The 19,280-nt window shown below is 41.9% G+C and overlaps 1 long non-coding RNA gene across 2 annotated transcripts; it reads right to left on the bottom strand.

Annotated features, from left to right (window-relative positions):
- Window positions 1–396: 396 nt before the first annotated feature.
- Window positions 397–18,155, bottom strand: LOC144319949 (uncharacterized). Of its 2 annotated transcripts, XR_013385576.1 has the most exons (3): window positions 17,907–18,140; window positions 3,115–3,185; window positions 397–637 (listed from the first exon to the last, which is right to left on the bottom strand). It is a non-coding gene; the product is annotated as an uncharacterized LOC144319949 (long non-coding RNA). The 2 variants fall into 2 exon arrangements; XR_013385577.1 differs by lacking the exon at window positions 3,115–3,185 and having other exon boundaries at window positions 17,907–18,155.
- Window positions 18,156–19,280: the final 1,125 nt, after the last annotated feature.

Below are 19,280 nucleotides of genomic sequence, written 5' to 3'. Positions count from 1 at the left end.
GCCATACCTCTCAAGAGAAAGGGATCCAACCACATGCAGGAATTTGACAAAAGGTGTTCCCAGAAGAAACCAACATTAACTGAATTCCATGTTGTAAAATCAAAGCCATTAGTTAGAAAAGTAACTCCAGAACTCATCTGGTGAGGCTTTCACTTCAATCAACCAAGCTCTTATGATCCTGAGACCCAAGAGAAGTCAAGCCCAACCCAATCTCCACCCACCCCTACACCTACTCTGGTGTTACTAACCATTTGCACTTTCCAGATCAAAGGTATTAGAGGTCTCTGAGCCTTTGTCAATAAAATTCCCTGCCCAGAATGCCCTTCTGTGTCAGTCAGGACAGACCCACTTATGTTGCAGTACCACCTACAGAAATTTTATGGCTTTCAAAGAGAAAAAAAAAAAAAAAAGATTTATTTCTACTTATTGTAGTCATTCAAGAACATTGACAGATGGAAGTTTCATCTTAACGTATGTTTCACTGGTTTCTTCAGCAGTAAAGAGGGAAAATGATAAATCACATGCTGGCATTTGAAACTTCTGCTTAGAGGTGACGCTCATCCATCCGTTTCACATTTCATTGGCTCAAGTGTAATATATGGCCACACTTAAATTCAAGAGGATGGGACAGGCTATTCTATTGGGTGCCAAAGAGAGAAGAACCAGTAAGAGACAATAGTATCAATAACTCACCTTTTTAAAACTTCTGCACCTACTGAATTCGTACTCAAGCTTCCAGATTCAGGTCAGGTTGTATCCATTCAAAGAAGCTTCCCGACTCCAGTACCCTGACCTCCGGGCTGATTCACCAGGGCTCATAAGCGCCCCCAACACTTCGCTCAACCATTGCGTCAACGAAACTGCATAGACACGATCGCTCTGCTTTCCCGTCTCCCACATAGCACACAAGGTTCCCTGTGACAGCAACCATTTCTCCTTTAACCCGCGTGCTTGGCACCCAGCACAGCGCCTGCTAAACAGACACTCGATGCACGTTTATTGAACTGAACAAAATTGACACGACAGGACAGAAAATAAAACTTCCTTCTCATAAGAATCCGCTGTGCCAGAGTAAGTGAAGCGTTGCACAATGTTATAAGCATTTTTTCAATGCCAGTCTCTCCTCTCCTGCAGTTTGTCAAATTAAAGTGACACATTCAGGTGATAAAAAGAACTCCCCTCGGGCAAAACCTGAATATAAACATTCTAGGAAACTTTTGCCTTCATCTGTTTTGCTAGTCAAGTAAACCTTACACAAATGCTTAAGTTCTGCTGAAGTTTCCTTCTCCCTCCCATCCTCCCTCCCCCCCCCCCCCCCAAGCAGAGTTCAGCGAGGAGGCAGGGCCTGGATGGGGAAAGCAACTCATCTCCCTCGTTCTTGGCAAAAACGTAAATCAGGTCATAAGCAAAAGTCATTTGGAAATCTGATTTCTCTGCGGGCTCCGCTCTTCTTCTCTTCCAAGTGGGTGAATCCCACGAGCGCCAACCCTGCCTTCTCTGTGCCATCAGGAAAGAAGGAGAAATTGTACTTACAAATGCCCACGAGCTCGGGTTCCAGGGATCGTGGTCAGAAAAACTGATGCCACGTCCACGTGGGGCAAGGACAGCTCCACGGTGGCACCGCGAGTGGGCAGCCAGCGCCGGTCCCGCCCACGCGGACTGAGGGCCGGGCGGCTCCCAGGCCCTTTTATGCAAGATGTGGTTCACGGACCAGCAGCGCGGGCCTCGCCTGAGGCCTCATCAGAAACTCTGAATCTGGGCAGCCCGGGTGGCCCAGCGGTTTAGTACCACCTGCGTGACCCTGGAGACCCAGGATCGAGTCCCGCGTCGGGCTCCCTGCATGGGGCCTGCTTCTCCCTCTGCCTGTGTCTCTGCCTCTCTCTCTCTCTCTCTCATAAATAAATAAAATCTTAAAAAAAAAAAAAATCTCAGCTCCCCACGCTGCACCTGCATTTCACATTTTCCACGAGATCCCCAGGTGACTCTCATGGAAGTTAAAATTTGAGAAGTTAAAATTTGAGAAGCGCTGAGCTGGGCTCGGAACACACTTTCTGGAGGAGTCTGGAAAGCATAAGGAGAGCTGTGCCCACCCCCGTCTCCACCTGGCGCCTTGGGAGAGGTAAAGGCTTCTTGCCCGGTGAGCATGGTGGGACCTTTACTCGTCGAGGAGGCAAGCGCCTATGGACGGGGAAGGGAGAGCCCGGTGTCCCCAAGGATCTCAGGGCCAGGCGTCTGCCGACAGCTCTCTTCACAATTACGGGTGGTGGTCGGCCAGGTTGCAAAGGTGGACAGCCCCCTTACCATGGGGTGACCCAAGAATCCCAGAGATGCTGCAGACCGTGTCCAAAGGCCCCACGGTCTTCCAGCCTCCTAGGGTATGAGCCACAGCTGGCATCTCACTCCCAGCCTTTCCAGGAGGTAGGGAAGCTGGTGAGAACCCTGTGTCATTATTCTCCCTTCACAAGGCAGGGACTCCTCTGTCCTTGTTTATTCTCATTTCTTGCTGTGTGCTCCTTGTCTGATTTTCCTTTTTTTTTTTTTTTTTTTTTAAGGTTTTATCTATTTATTCATGAGAGACAGAGAAAGGCAGGGACACAGGCAGAGGGAGAAGCAGGCTCCCTGTGGGACTCGATCCCTGGATCCTGGGATCATGACCTGAGCCGAAGGCAGATGCTCAACCCCTGAGCCACCCAGGTGCCCCTCCTTGTCTGATTTTCCACCCTCTCCTTCCTGCCTGCTGTCCCTCTCTGTCACCCTTCACAGCACTTTGGCTTCCTGGTAACTTGACTACTCTATGATTCGATCTTGTCTAACCTATCCTTTTACTCTTGGTTGGTAGACTATTTTAGTCAGTGTTATTCCATCTACCCTGAGATGAAGGCATTTCCCTAATGGTTTCTGTTCTCTTTACGTTATTGTAGTGTGTTACAACAGCGATGAGCACGGGGTGTGTTCTTTCACAAAACGACCAATACTGACACACTGGGTATAGTTACGTGAAAGAAGCTCAGATGCTAGGCCAGGCATGGGTAAGAATCTCTCTTCTGGATTCTCTCTGTTCTCTCCTGTATTATCCATTCCCCCATTGCCAATGGCAATTGACCTTCAACCTACATCGTGTTCAAATCTCCTCCATCTCCAAACGATGCTGTCTTCAATACTCTTCTCCCTTAAGCTCCTCCATTCTTCATTAAAAAAAAAAAAAAAGATTTATCTAGTTCAGATAAAGAGAGAGTGCACATGCAGATGTGGGGAAGGGGCAGAGGGAGGGAATCCCAAGCAGACTCCCTACAAAGCGCAGAACCTGGCCCAGAAGCAATATTATAACCCCTGAGATTGTGTCCTGAGCCAAAACCAAGAGTCTGTCACTCAACCAAATGAACCACCCAGACACCCCTCTGTTCTTCCTTTTCAAAGGTGCCCTTGACTACCTTCTCTGCCTTCCATTTCTCTCCTTCTTTTGCACTAGAAATTTCAGCTAACTGAATTTCCTACAACATAAGCAGTTCCTGGACTCCCTGGCTGGGAATCTAGTGATGCCCTTTTCGATTAATTCCAGATAGAACTCGAGAACAGATATTGCCCTTCCCCTTGGTAAGACTTACCTATTTTCAGTCATTCCTTATCAGCTTAATTCATACACCCAACCACATGGTGCTTCCTGGTGATTTCAGACCACAACCATGGTTTTTCTGGCTCCCTACCTGTGTCCATATCAGTTTTCCGATGTAGATGGCTACTCCCTATTAGTAGCTGATGAGGTCTGCTTACCTTTTAAGACCCAGATTAGGTCACCTTCCTTATTGGGACCTAAAGCCTCGCCTTCCCTCTGCATTCTAATGTCATAGCCACACGTCTGTCTCATTCATTGCAATGCGAATATTTACATTTCTGCAGTGTGAGCTGCTTGGATGCTTAGATTTTTACTCTATTTGTCTTTATATCCCAGCTTCTAATAGGATGCCTGACCTATAAATATACACAAATGTTCATTAAATTACATTTCAAATGAACTCCAATTTCTTTTCCATTTATTGCACACTGTGGTTTCAGATTCGTAAGATGTCAACATTTCAATCCAGAGAGTCATGTACAGAGATACGGCTGCCAGGAAGCATGCCAGGGCTTCAGGGAGGTGTGCAATTCTGGATGGGCTCCAGGCTCCCTGGAGAAAGCAGGTCATGGAGAATGGCCAGGCCGCTTAGCCATGACCTTCCTCTCCCCATCTGCTTTTGATTTGATCTGCTCAAAAAGCAACTTCCCTAGGTTCCTCAGCTGCCAGAGATTACCCTGGATGATTTGACTCTGGAAAGAGGAAATGCTATACCCGTCCCCCGCTGGCCAGATATCCACTGAAAATCAGGCCAGGCTAGAATGGGCAGTTGTCAGGGCTCGGCACTTGGGAAATTTGAATAAAAGGAGAACCATGGGGCAGCCTGGGTGGCTCAGTGGTTTAGCGCCGCCTGCAACCCAAGGCGAGATCCTGGAGACCTGGGATCAAGTCCCACATCCGGCTCCCTGCATGGAGCCTGCTTCTCCCTCTGCCTGTGTCTCTGCCTCTCTCTCTCTCTCTTTCTCTCTCTCCCTCTGTCTCTCATGAATAAACAGATTTTTTTTTTTTTTAAAGGAGAACCATGGATGGTTTTCACTTAAAACTTCATGTTTGCGGGATCCCTGGGTGGCGCAGTGGGTTGGCGCCTGCCTTTGGCCCAGGGCACGATCCTGGAGACCCGGGATCGAATCCCACGTCGGGCTCCCGGTGCATGGAGCCTGCTTCTCCCTCTGCCTGTGTCTCTGCCTCTCTCTCTCTCTATGTGTGACTATCATAAATAAATTAAAATATATATATATAAAAACAAAAAAAAAAAAAAAAAACTTCATGTTTGCTTTAGGGAGCAGAGGAACAGATGCAGGCCCTGTTGGGAGCCCCTTACAAAACCCAACTTCGGTCTTCTCACTCTCTGAGTATTGCTGATTCAGCTGGCCCCCTAACTCAGTATGTATAGTTCCCTAACTGCATTGAGTCTAGCTGTCCAGAGCCATGCTGTGAGCAGAACCGAGAATCCATAGGGCTCAGATCTGGCTTTAACTCTGCTGGGGTGGGGCACTTCTCAGCCAGCCTGGGGGCTCCGAGTGGGTCAGTGGGAGAATGATCTAGTGTATTTTACCTGTAACAGAACTCTGGTTCACTCCACAGGTGCCCCAAGGCCATGGAGGGCTGCCATGGGCATTGTGTATGTGCCTAGGTCCAAAGTGGGTATGTTGGAGTTTTCAAAGTACATGATGCCCTAATCAACTGTCTTTGTGGCTAGACATCATGGGAACTTTCCTGCCATCAGAAGAAGAAACACTCTCTTCTCATACCTCATGCTGAACCTACATCATCATGAAATGACTGTCAAATGAACAAGAAGCTTGCTAGAAAAGAGTTGGTGTTTGTGTGTGAGCAAGCATTGTGATCATTATGTTATCAATGTAAATAACTGCACTGCATGTTGTGTAAGTATTGACATACTTGTATTTTTCCTGGAGCTATATGTATATATAAATATATATATATGTAAATATATATTTAATTCTGAAATCTGATCTCTTTACAACTTGAGATATACTGAGAGTTATTCGCTGCATTAAAATTTCAAATTCAACAAAACTGCACTCACTTAGAAAGCATTCATCTATGCCTGCGTAATCCTCCAGAGAAGAATGAAAATATCAAGCAAGTCAAGCTTCTCCTGCAAGGAACATCTCCTACTCTAGTTCAAAGGCTTTCTGTGAAAGTAGAAAATAAACATGACAAAATCGAAATTGATGCAGGTGAATCTGCATCAGATACTCGGTCCACACATGATGAAATCAGAAGGGTTAAAGGCATGCTGGCAATGCTGTCTTTGAGACAAAGCTATAGCTTGCTGTCGATAAAAAGATTGTAATTTCTGCCAAAGGAAAAGCTTTTCAAAAACGCCTTCTCAGGGCAGCCCGGGTTGGCTCAGCGGTTTAGGGCCGCCTTCAGCCCAGGGCCTGATCCTGGAGACCAGTGATCAAGTCCCAAGTCAGGCTCCCTGCATGGAGCCTGCTTCTCCCTCTGCCTGTGTCTCTGCCTCTCTCTCTCTCTCTCTCTCTCTCTCATGAATAAATAAGTAAAATCCTAAAAACACATACACACACACCTGAGTTGTCAATGAGAGATAACATTATGTGAATGTGTTAAGCCAAAGGGAAATAACACTAGTATTTTAATATTATGTAAAATTAGTATCACATTACTAATATTGGCATTTTACTTTGGTACTGCAATCACCAAATAAAACAATAAACTCATAATTACACACACCCCTATACACTTAAACAATCATAGAGGGACCATGCAGAGCTTAGAGTTTCTGTATTTTTCTCCCTTATGTGTTGGTTTTAACCATTCGATTAAGTCAAATGGTGGGAAAAAAAAGTTCTTACAGCTTATCAAAATTAGGGCTCTCTCTCCAATCTGAGTAAAACTATAAATTTGTTTCTCCTGTGTCCCAATGACATAGAAATTCCCAGATACTGGGAGGTAAAAGTTGGACGAAAGAGTTGCACTGTTTGTTTTGTCTCTTAATAAGTGTGGTGCACCCATTGTTGGGATGTGATGGATTTCCTCCCAACCTCTGGGACTGCGGTTCTTCCATCACCGCTTCAGCACGGTTGAGCTGGATCAGCTCACTCTGTGGCTCCTTGGGTGCTGACCTCTGAGAGGGTTTCCTGGGAGGTCTGGTGGGGGAGGGGCATGAATATCTAATGAGAACTTCTCAACGCATTCAGATTAGATTTCTCTTTATTCTTCAACAATAGCATCAAAGGCAGAAAGTATAGCTTCTAAACCAAGAGAGATTTTTATAGGGCATTTGCAGGTCTTACAAGTTTTTTCCTCTGGTTTCCAGTTCTCAGCCTGACCTGGGGAGAGGGAACTTGCTCAAAAGTCAGTTAGCAAGCTATTCAGGTAGGTTCAAGCCCAGGTCTAGCTGCCCCAGAGCTCATGTCCTGCCAACTCCATCGGTGGTCCCTGGAGTGCAGAACCATCTAGAGAGCTGGGCCCCAGTGTCAGGCCCACACATTTTGCTTCTAATAAGATCCCAGGTGAGGCTGGTGCTGCTGGTCCTCAGAGCACACTGAGAGACCCTGTGCCCCACATCAGTGGTCCCCAACCTGTGGCAGAGCTTGTTATGAGAGCCTCAAGCCCTGCGACCTCCCAGGTGATTCTGATGTGGGTGACCCACAGTGACATTTGGAGGAAATCACACTTTGCTAGTGGTAGGTACCAGGAAAGACATCGTAATTCCAAACAGCATGGGCAAAATAGAGTGCTAAATACAGGTTTTAAAATAATTAGAAGTTATTCTATATGTTGGCAAATTGAACACCAATAAAAAATAAATTTAAAAAAATCCTAGAGGAGAACACAGGCCAACACCCTTTTTGAAATTGGCCACAGTAACTTCTTGCAAGATACATCCATGAAGGCAAGAGAAACAAAAGCAAAAATGAACTATTGGGACTTCATCAAGATAAGAAGCTTTTGCACAGCAAAGGATACAGTCAACAAAACTCAAAGACAACCTACAGAATGGGAGAAGATATTTGCAAATGACATATCGGATAAAGGGCTAGTTTCCAAGATCTATAAAGAACTTATTAAACTCAACACCAAAGAAACAAACAATCCAATCATGAAATGGGCAAAAGACATGAACAGAAATCTCACAGAGGAAGACATAGACATGGCCAACAAGCACATGAGAAAATGCTCCGCATCCCTTGCCATCAGGGAAATACAAATCAAAACCATAATGAGATACCACCTCACACCAGTGAGAATGGGGAAAATTAACAAGGCAGGAAACCACAAATGCTGGAGAGGATGTGGAGAAAAGGGAACCCTCTTGCACTGTTGGTGGGAATGTGAACTGGTGCAGCCACTCTGGAAAACTGTGTGGAGGTTCCTCAAAGGGTTAAAAATAGACCTGCCCTATGACCCAGCAATTGCACTGCTGGGGATTTACCCCAAAGATACAAATGCAGTGAAACGCCGGGACACCTGCACCCCGATGTTTCTAGCAGCAATGTCCACGATAGCCAAACTGTGGAAGGAGCCTCGGTGTCCATCGAAAGATGAATGGATAAAGAGGCTGTGGTCTATGTATACAATGGAATATTACTCAGCCATTAGAAACGACAAATACCCACCATTTGCTTCGACGTGGATGGAACTGGAGGGTATTATGCTGAGTGAAGTAAGTCAATCGGAGAAGGACAAACATTATATGGTCTCATTCATTTGGGGAATATAAAAAATAGTGAAAGAGAAAAAAGGGAAAAGGAAAGAAAATGAGTGGGAAGTATCAGTGAGGATGACAGCACATGAGAGACTCCTAACTCTGGGAAACGAACTGGGGGTGGTAGAAAGGGAGGTGGGCAGGGGGTGGGGGTGACTGGGTGATGGGCACTGAGGGGGGCACTTGATGGGATGAGCACTGGGTGTTATTCTATATGTTGGCAAATTGAACACCAATAAAAAATAAATTTAAAAAAATAATAAATAAAAAATAAAATAATTAAAAGTGAAAGGCACAGAACAAATCTTTTTTGAATGGGCCATGGTGGGAACCAAAGACAACTTTTGTGCAAAGGAGATGTCTGAACCAGAGCTAGCTACATAATTTGCAGGGTCCTATGCACAATGAAAATCTGGGATCCTTTTTACCACAATTAGAAAAAGCGTGGCATTAATGCTACTAAAATATAAAGCTTTTCCCTTTCTCAGTCTCTCAACTTGACATGGTGTTTTTTATTTGCTATTTAATGACTTTGCATGGATTTTACCATTCATCTTTATGTTGTGCAATGGCCTGTTTTAAATGTAAATTTAAGAACATCTAATTAACATACAGAATGACCAACATTGCACAATTCACATTTTGGAGCTCATACATGCATATGTTTTTCATTCTTACCAGAACAGTGGAAACACTCCACAAAATTAACTGAACTCTTAATATCACTTCCTTTTTGTAAAGATTTATTGATTTCTTGATTTGGAGAAAGAAAGAGTGAGAGAGATTGCAGGGGGAGAGGAGAGAGAGGCAGAGAATCCCAAGCAGACTCCCCACTGAGAATAGAGCCTGACATGGGGCTGGATCTCAGGATCCTGAGATCATGACCTGAACCTAAATCAAGAGTTAGATACTTAACTGACTGAGCCCCTCAGGTGCCCCTAATTTCACTTCTTTTTTAAAAAATATTTTATTTATTTATTTGAGAGAGAGACAGAGATAGTGGCAGAGATAGCAAAAGAGAGCACAAGCAGGGAGGAGAGGGAGAAGCACACTCCTCGCTGAGCAGGGAGCCTGATGTGGGGCTCGATCCCAGGACCCTAAGACCACGACCTGAGCCAAAGGCGGCTGCCCAACGGCCACCCAAGTGCCCCCCTAATTTCACTTCTTGATATGTGCTCATTCTACCTTAGCTTTTCAATGAGGAAAGAAGGAGGGACTAAAGGAAAAAGAACTATGGGTTGCTCTAGCTTTCCTTTTCCTGTTATATATCATTTTCAGCTCACCTACTTGGCCAATACGATACTGGTTGGCATCCTGGCACAGTGTCTTGAGCGAAAGTGACATGAATAGGGAAGGGTATGATAGGATTCCTTTGCTGTTCCTATTTTTGGGGCCACAACTGCCTTCTTTTTGTGTTGAAATAAGTTCGGGTTTGAGCAGAGTATGTGGCTTCTCCAAGCTCTCAGTGTCCTCACTTTGTCGTAGATGTAATGCTCTTGCCTTGTACTCACCTGGAACCATCTTGGTCATGAGCCCATGAGAACTCTGTGCTCATGAACCATCTTGAACACAGTGAGCAAATGGGGCAGCAGGGAAGGGAGGCACGCCTATTGCATGCTTCATATGCATACTCTGCTCTACCATCAGGGTTCACGTACAAAACACAAGTTCAAAGACAGAGGTGTTAAGTCTTCAAGGCAGTAACAGCAGATGACCACAAAGCTGGCTCTAATGTGGGTATTTGAATGAGGAATCTAAAATGGGAGATTATAAGGGAATTCCAGGCTGAGAGAATTGGGTGGAATGGACAGAGGGAGGTACACGTAGGGTACTATGAAAATGTAGGGGAAATCATGTTCTATCTCAAGAGAGACTTCCTTCCCATTGGGCCTATGTCACTGCAGAAGGGACAGGGCTCTAGCTGGCTGGAAATAGTTTATTCTCTTGAGAAAGGTGTTCAAAGATAAAGCAAAGCATTTTTGTGGGGTTTTTTTTCCTTTCTAATTAAAAAAAAAAAAAAAGATCTTAAATCTGTCCATAAGAATAAAAATAAAGCTGAGATTTTATTATTATATTATTTTTTTCTTGAAAGCAAGAAACCTCATGAAAGTTATATATGTTATTGATCAGTGTAATAAAAGTATCAGACGATAATTTTCAGCTTTTGATTGCCTAGAGGACAGTTTAGTTTCTCTAATGAAATTATAAAGAAATATTTCCACTTGTTTGTTAGTTTTTTATATGAAACCATGTTTATTAAATCATACTGTTATTACTTTCTCTCTCCCCTTGGTTATTACTGTGGAGTACTGAGGCACAATGCCCAGCATGTTGGAATTTGTTTAGTAACAAAGCTAATATTTTATGAAAGAATAATATATCTTTGCTTTTCAATGTACTATCGTGTGAACTAAAATTAGGCCTCATATCTAATTGTGTTATCCAAATTAGCAGAAGATTCTTATCAAAGCACCATTATTGGACTTTATATAAAATGCATTCAATTTTTGTCTCGAGATTAGACATTATATGTTGCAGATTAAAACAATATAGTAAGATTAAACAATATAGTTAGAGTTAAGTATTTAATTTTTCAATATAAATTTAAAATATTTTATCAACTACTGTGTATTTTGTCTTTTAATGTACATAGTTCACATGTCAAGATTCAAAACCAAATTCTAATATTTGAGATGAAAGTATATTTTATAAACTCAAAACTTTGAATGTTAAAATTAAATTATATAAATAATATATTAGTACTTTCTATTGTAAAAAATGCAACCAGTAAATATAAATAGCAATCCTCCCTGACGCCCCTCCAGAGGTAACAATTATTTTTAGGGTGATAGGTATAATTTAAATTATTTTTTTTTGTTTATATCATAATGAACAATGAAAATTTGTTGGTTTTTTATATGAGTAGTGTCATTTTGTGCTTAATGTCCTGAAGCTTGCTTTAATTTTATTTCTTAATTTATTAAAAAGATTTATTTATTTATTTTAGAGAGAGAGAGCATGAGTGGGGCAGGGAGGGGAGCAGAGGAAGAGGGAAGAGGGATAGAAATCCTCCAGCAGACTCCTTGCTAAGCACAGAGCCTGTTACAGGACTCAGTCCCAGGACCCTGAGATCATGACCTGAGCCCAAATCAAGAGTCGGCCACTCAACAGACTAAGCCACCCAGACGCCCATGTTGCTTTAAACGATCAAGGTCAGAGAGTTCCAGGCTGGTACATATGTATAGACCTAACATTCTTTTTGACAGCTGCAAGTATTTCTTAGATGTTTGGTTGTTCTTTTATTCCCCTCCTACTGATATTTTGGTTGTTTCCAATTTTTCACTTTATATACAATGTTATAATGAATAACTTTGCCCCTGCTTCCTTGTTTCCTTGAAAATGTGTTTTTAGGGATACAAAGAGGGAAAAAAGTGGAACCGGTAGGTCATAAGAGATAAATTTAAATTTTTCATTGGTCCTGTCAAATTGTTCTCCAAAAAGACTTTGCCACTTAAACCCATAAATTCCCAGTTTCCATTGCCAAAACTTGTTATTTTGAATCTTTTAAAATATTTGGGGGACACCTGGGTGGCTCAGTGGTTGAGCAACTGCCTTTAGCTCAGGTCGTGATCCTGGAGTCCTGGGATCAAGTCCTGTGTCAGGCTCCCCACGGGGAGCCTGCTTCTCCCTCCACCTATGTCTCTGCCAACCTCTGTGTGTATCTCATGAATAAACAAATAAAACTTTAACAAAATAAAATATTTGGAAATTTAGTATGTGAAAACTAGTATGACTTCTCTTAGGACTGCAAGGACAGTCTAGTATTCAAAAATATAATAGTATAATAATTCAAAACATCTTGAATTAATACATTAATTAATAAAAATATAATAATTCAAAAATATAATAAAATTAAGCATATCAACAGAGGAGAAAATCATACAATACATGCTTCAAATGCATTTGATGAAATATAGTTTCCTCTCTGTGATGGTCAGTTTTGTCTGTCACCTAGGTTATGGTATCCAAATATTTGGCCAAACATTATACTGAATGTTTCTGTGAAGGTATTAGGCTTCAAGGGAAAAAGATGGACCTCATAAGAGGAAGAGGGAATTGTGCCCACAGGCTGCCTTTGGACTCCAATCTTTCTGTGTCTCCAGCCTGTCAGCTTGGCCTTGAAATCTCTTTTTTCTAAAATTCTTTTTCTTTCTTTCCACGCAGACACACACACATGCACACATCTAGACAAACACATGTAGAGACACACAAATACACTATATATACAGACACAGAGACAAAAACAAAGCATCTACCCAGACAGGCCACACACACACAAGTGCATGCACACATACATACACACACACCTTGATGGTACATGAACAACTGTCTATAGAATGAGAAGGGCATTAGATTGAGCAGAATAGCTGGGTTTCATTTCTGGTTTTGCCACTTACCAGCCTCATGACCTTTGAAAATTATCATTGAGCTACAGTTTCCTGCTTTATAATTAGAGTAATAAAAAATAATAGCACGCTGCACTGGCTGATAGTTCTTAAACAATTGCTTATTGATGCATTACTACAGAGCACACAGTAAGTTTTAAGTGCTTGCTTTTTAAGAAATTGATGTCTACACAAGCACACTTCATTCTTACTGGCCCTTTATTCTTCCTTATTAAAATTTTATATTCACTGAAAACTGTGTGTGTGTGTGTGTGTGTGTGTGTGTGTTTAATGAGAGCATCGCTATGAGACCAGTCTTTGTCTAATTTTGAGTTGGTAGGAACAAACATTAGTGTCCTCAGTTGTGGTTTTGCATGTGTGTAATTTTTTTTCCTAAGGAAAAATACGCCACTGTTAATTTGAAGGGTAAAAAATAAACCATAGGTATCTCAGTTCAAGGCAACATCCAGACTCTGACTTGAGGGTACCTTAGTATAATGCCCCAGAACTCCAGAAGTTGGGCCCAATAACTCCACAGCTCACAAGGAAACAGCTGATAGATTTGATCACATAAAAAATCATGACTTCTAAAGCGATAAAAGACACCATAAACTAAGTTAAAAAGACAAGTGATAAACAGGGATATTTGCAACCAGTATAACAAAAGATGTATATTCAGCATCTTTAAAGAGCTCCTATGATTTGAAAAAGACAAATACCCCAATATATGGGCTTGAGAGATGAATAAGCAACTTACAGAAGAAAAGCAAAAGTCCAATAAACACATGAAAAGATATTCAACATTACTAGTATTTAGAGAAATGCAAATTAAAACTATAATGAGCTGTCTTTTTCTATCCCCATCACATTTGCAGAAATTTAAAAGCTTGACAATATATAGCAGCGATGTGGATCGTGAAACTTGGCACTCTTGTACACTGTCAGTGGGTGGGTAAAGGCTGGCAAATCTGTTGTGTTTTTAAATGTGTATATACTCTTTGACCCCACAATTCTGCAGGAATACTCACCTATATGTGCAAATATTTTTGTAACAGGTATTAATTGCACCATAGTTTGCATACAGCAATATAATTGGAAAATTTATGTCAACAAAGGAGAGTCTACATAAATTTTGAATCACTCACAAAATGGAGTATTATGCTGACTGTAAAAAGAGTGAAATGGCCATGGAAAGGCTTTCCAAGCACATTGTTGGTTAAGAAACAAGTTATTGTACCCATTTATAAATGATACATAGCATATGTATATATAATGGTGTAAAAATGCACAGAACAAAGTTAGAAGAACACACTTGACACTATTAGAATGAACAACATGGCATAGCAATAGTTGACAATTTTCAGTCAACAAATGGCACAATGATAAAGTTTAAGCTAATATTAATAATGGTTATATCTGAGGGATGGAGTGGGCTATGCAAGGTCTATTTAAAAGAGGAAATACTAATATTATTTAAATCTTTACAGCAAGGATGGATTTATATATCATGAATTATCATTTTTAATTTTTTAAAATGAGAGATTTAGCATATTCATTATCATTAATAAGCGTGTGTCTTGTGGTGTGTATCTGTAGGATTAATAAGTATGTGCTTGGTGTGGTATGGAATGTGTGTGTGTGTGATTCAGAAATAATTCTATTGTCATTCTTTCAACATTTACAATGTGTCAGGACTGTCTTAAGAATTTCACATATATTAGTTATGTCACTTAATCTTCACAATAATCTTAGAAGGTGTTAGACCCAGTTTCTAGGTGAGAGAACGGCCAGATGCCAATAACCCTGTCAAGGCCCCATCCTGGAGGGGAGGGATGAACATGCCCAAGCTCATAGGACTAGTATGCAGTGGACCTGGGAATTCAACTTGAGCAGTCGAAGTCTAGAGCAATGATTATAATCACTGTGTACACAGAAGTTTAGCTCATGCACCTCTTCCCTATGCTGCAGCCCTAGTTTGAAACAACAGCTTCAATGCAGCAACCATGTAGACCTGCCAATGGCTGTTATGCCACTGAAGTGATAAATCATTCTAGGCTTTCCACCAATCAAGACCCTTTTTACAGTTTTCTTCCTTGGATCCCATGTTTTAAAAGATTTTTCCTTCAATCTGGGTGTGACAAATGATAAATCAATTCCATTTATCTTATTATTTATCCTTGTTTTCATCAGCATCCTGGCAGGAAATAGACAACACACTGGAGTATCTAAAGATGTTTTTAAATAAAAGGACAGTTTACAAAAGTAGGTTTAAGGAAATGGTGTCCAACTTAGTGATGACCTCCTTCCAGGGGACACATGGCAATATCTGGAGATATTTTTGGTTCTCATAACTAAGGTAGCTGCTACTGGTATCTTGTGGGTAGAGGCTAGGGATGTGGCTAAACATTCTAGCTACAATGCCCAAGACAGTTCCCCCACAGGAAGGAATTATCTGGCCCCAAATATCAACAGTGTTGAGGTTGAAAATCCTCGTTTAAGGTAAGAGATAAGAGATAGTGAGGTGCTTAGAACCTAGCAATCAGGAAACTATGAACACTCATGGGCCGGAAGAGGAGGATAAGACACTGGTGCAGGAGCCATATTGAGGTCTGAAGCCATGGAACATGATGCTGCCTAACAGATGCTTTGGTCAAAAAGGGAAGCAGCCATTTCCAGAACAACACAAAGAAGGTGAAGGTGAATGACCCAACATAAATACGTTGTTTTTCTCCTTCAACCTCTGCTCCTCTGCTGGTACTTTTCATTGGCCAAACCAATTAGAAGCCAGAGAGCAAGCAGTCTGCTGCCTCTCTGAGCAAGAGCAGAAGAGAGGAGGGAGGGGAATGGAACTCAGAGATCAGGAAATTGGAGAAAAGAGAAAAGCCACCATGAGGCAATTAATGTTCCCAATTTTCAATAAGGATCCATAATTATCAAGCATTATGGACTATTTTGTGTCACCTCAAAATATATATGTTGAGGTGGCTCAGTGGTTGAGCACCTGCCTTTGTCTCAGGTCATTATCCCAGGGTCCTGAGATCACATCCCACATCGAGTTCCCTGCAGGGAGCCTGCTTCTCCCTCTGTCTATGTCTCTGCCTCTGTGTGTGTGTGTATGTCTCTCTATCTCTGTCTCTCTCTCTCTCTGTCCCCCTTAGAGACAGAAACCCTAATTTCCAAAGTTTTGGTATTAGAAGGTGGGACCTTTGGGAGGTGACTGGATTTAGATGAGACCAAGAGGGTGGAAATCCCATAATGGGATTAGTGTCTTAAGAAGAGGGAGAGACTATTGATTTCTCTCTCCGTTCTCTCTCTATATATATATCCCCCATGTGAGAAAGTAGCAAGAAGCCACCAGGCAAACCAGGAAAAGAGGTCTCACCAGGAGCTGAATCTGCTGCCACCTTGATCTTGAAATTCTCAGCCTCCAGAACCATGAGAAATAAAATTCTATTGTTTAAGCCACCCAGCCTATGATATTTTCTTATAGCAGCTGGAATAGAGTAAGACACTAAGCAGGTGGTAAAATCAGTTAAATCCTGGCCAGGCTATGAGGCTAATAAGCAATGAGTCAATAAGCAAACCAACTCTGGGCCATAGCCACCGCCCTGCCCTCCACTGGGGATGCTGTGCATGTTTGACCCAACCTGGAAGTATGCTGCTCAAACACTGTCACTCTCTAATTTTGGCTCAAGTAACTGTGTCAAGGCCACTGATCATTTATGTTTCATAAAGCCAGTCATCAAGAGCCAATCAGAGCTTCTGATGTGGACATTAAGTGGCTATAATTCTGATCAAAAGCAAAAGGAACTTGTGCATCAGAGAGCCACCAATTACTCATGGCTCCTTTAGCACTTAAAAATTTTTAAAAATAACTCATCACCACTTTCATGAATAGGCTGCGAACTTTTGAAACAACATGAGCATCTACTCATCTAGAGGTTCCAGAACTTTCTGTCAGGTGCCATGTCCAACTAGAAACTCATCCTTAGTTGTTGGGGGCAAAACTGTCTTTCTCTGCACATAATGGGGTGGGATGATTTATAACACCAAACTTGTGTTCTGTGTTCAATATTTAGAATGGTTTTAACTCCTAAGAACCTGAGCCTCCTTATGGCAGGGAATAGATCTGACAAATAGATCTCCTTAGAGGCTTGCCTAGTTAGTAGCTCAAGGGCTCAAGAGAAATGGAGAATGAGGAAATTCAGGTGATATAAGAACATTTCTTAAAGGAAATGGCCTTCGACTGCATCCTAATTGGTGTGGAGAATTTGTAGGGGACAGGACATGATTTTGCATGATAGAGAAGAGATACAATAACTCTGGAAGAGCTTCTGTGTGCAAGATGTTTGGCCCAACATGCATTATCATGAGAGGCAATGAAGCCTAATGGTTAAGAGCACAGGCTCTGGAAACTTCTCAGTCTCAAAGCCTCGACCTACCAGTTACTTACTAGAAGTGGGGCTTAAGCACCTCTATACCTTAGTGATCTCATCTGTCAGAGGGAGTAACAGTAACCTACTGCCTGGTTTCACAGTGAAACACATCATGGTGCATGAGCACTTGGGTAGTACTTACTCTGTGTTGGTTATTCTCACTACTCATAACGGCCCCTGTTGGCTAAGTTGGGAGGAGGCACAGCCACTTAGCCAATACCTACTTACAGCTGAGGGTCCCTGATAGAGAATAACCATCTTCATTCAGTTCCTATCGTTGGAAAGAGAGAAAGCTAGACCTCTCGCTGAATCCCTCCTGTTTCTGAATTCTGCACATTTTCCTCTCTGACCAAACGCACAGCCTCTTGCTCCTTTGTGCTGCAACAAATATGTGTTGCGCTGGATACCTCAGAGGAGCCAACACAGCTTCATTCTATTTTTTTTCCACCCTCTGGCTGAAACAAGCAATTTTATTGCAGAAAATTGTATTGCTGTTACCCACTCTAATGTTGATATGAGATATCTCAATCGTTCCAGAGCAAGGAGGCTTGGAGATGGCCGAGGCTCTATTCCTTTCTTCTCTTACAATGATTTTTCTACCTTAGAGTTGCTTCCATTTCACAAATTTGCCAAATAATAGTAATAACGAGAACAACTCCCACCACTTATTAAACACTCTGTGTGCTAAACACCCTGTGTGCTGAGCACTTTACCTGCATTCTCTCATTTAATCATAGTGACATGTTATTATCCCACGTTTACAGCTGTCAGAGTAGGGACTGAAAGGCTATGCTCCTTGCCCAAGATCACACAGCCGTCAGCTCAGTAGCTGGAATGTGACCCGAGGTCTGTGTGTGTTTCCATGCTCTTTTTCTTTCCCAATTCATGATGTGCTTCTTAGAATGTTCCATAAGCAGATTAAGAATGATGATTGTTGAAGTCATCAGCCAGAAAGACCTCAAACTTCATTTCATAGTATGAGATTATTTCACACAGTAAAATCTTCTCTTCTTATATGCCAGAGTTTATGTGGAGATGGTTGACTTGTTTCTCTGGTTACGGAGGAGGGGCTCAGATTCAAAATGACTCACTTTTTCTCATAAAATATTTTTGTCTTTATCCTACACTGGGAAACTGAGGCATGCTGTTTAAAACAATCAAAATGCTTGTTTCGAATAGTGATGAGATGTGTTCAAATATAGATAGACATATGATCATTTGTGTCCATGATCAAAAGCTTTTTGTTAGCATTAGTGTGGTGTCATATGATCTCTTGATTGTAATACAGATAAAAACATATGAAAAGAAATTTAATAGATAGCATCATCTTGTCAGACTGGAAAGCAACCTGATTGGTTTAAAATGCTTTCTTTAAGAAGGGCAGTAAGTATATTCTCTTTCAGTAAAGTTGGACTAGGATATACTGTGGGAAGAAAAAGAACCCAGGGGCTTAAATAGCAAAGGTTTATTTCTTTCTCGTGTTATATGTCCATCCCAGCTGTGGGTCATCCTGACTCCAGGACCCAAGTGACAGAGCAGCCATAATCTGGAAGGTCACTGGATTTCCAGACAAAGGGAAAGAAAACCCCAGACATTTTACGGCAGGAGTCGAGTGCTCTGGCCTAGGAGGGCATGCTTCTACTTATAGCTCCTTAGCCAGAATGATCCCATGACCTTCCCCCATCACAGGGAAGAAAGGAAGTGACAGACATGAAGTGCTGGGAAAAGTCGGTGACCAGCACCAATGACCATCGTAGTTACCTAAGTGTAGAGACCCTGGATTCATCACTGCATGACTGGGCTGGTGTTTGGATACACAAATCCTAAGCTGAACCAACAAAGCACGTGTTTCAAAGTGAAACAATCAAACACCGCAGATGTTGATTGGAAAATGATTGGGATATAAAAGAAGGGATGACAGATCTTCACGTCTGCATAGCCTACAGTGCATTATTTTTAAAAAGAATCAAAGCTGATTATAAGTATGATTTCTGAAGTACCAAAACATGTTTTTAAATATCATGTTCCTTGGTGATACACACAAACACCTATATAACTTTTTATTAACTGCGATTTACAGGGGGAAC

The sequence above is a fragment of the Canis aureus genome, chromosome 1, assembly GCF_053574225.1.
Source record: "Canis aureus isolate CA01 chromosome 1, VMU_Caureus_v.1.0, whole genome shotgun sequence".
Lineage (NCBI taxonomy): Eukaryota > Metazoa > Chordata > Mammalia > Carnivora > Canidae > Canis > Canis aureus.
The sequence above is the reverse complement of the archived record's forward strand: the minus strand, read 5'-3'. Positions and strand labels throughout refer to the sequence as shown.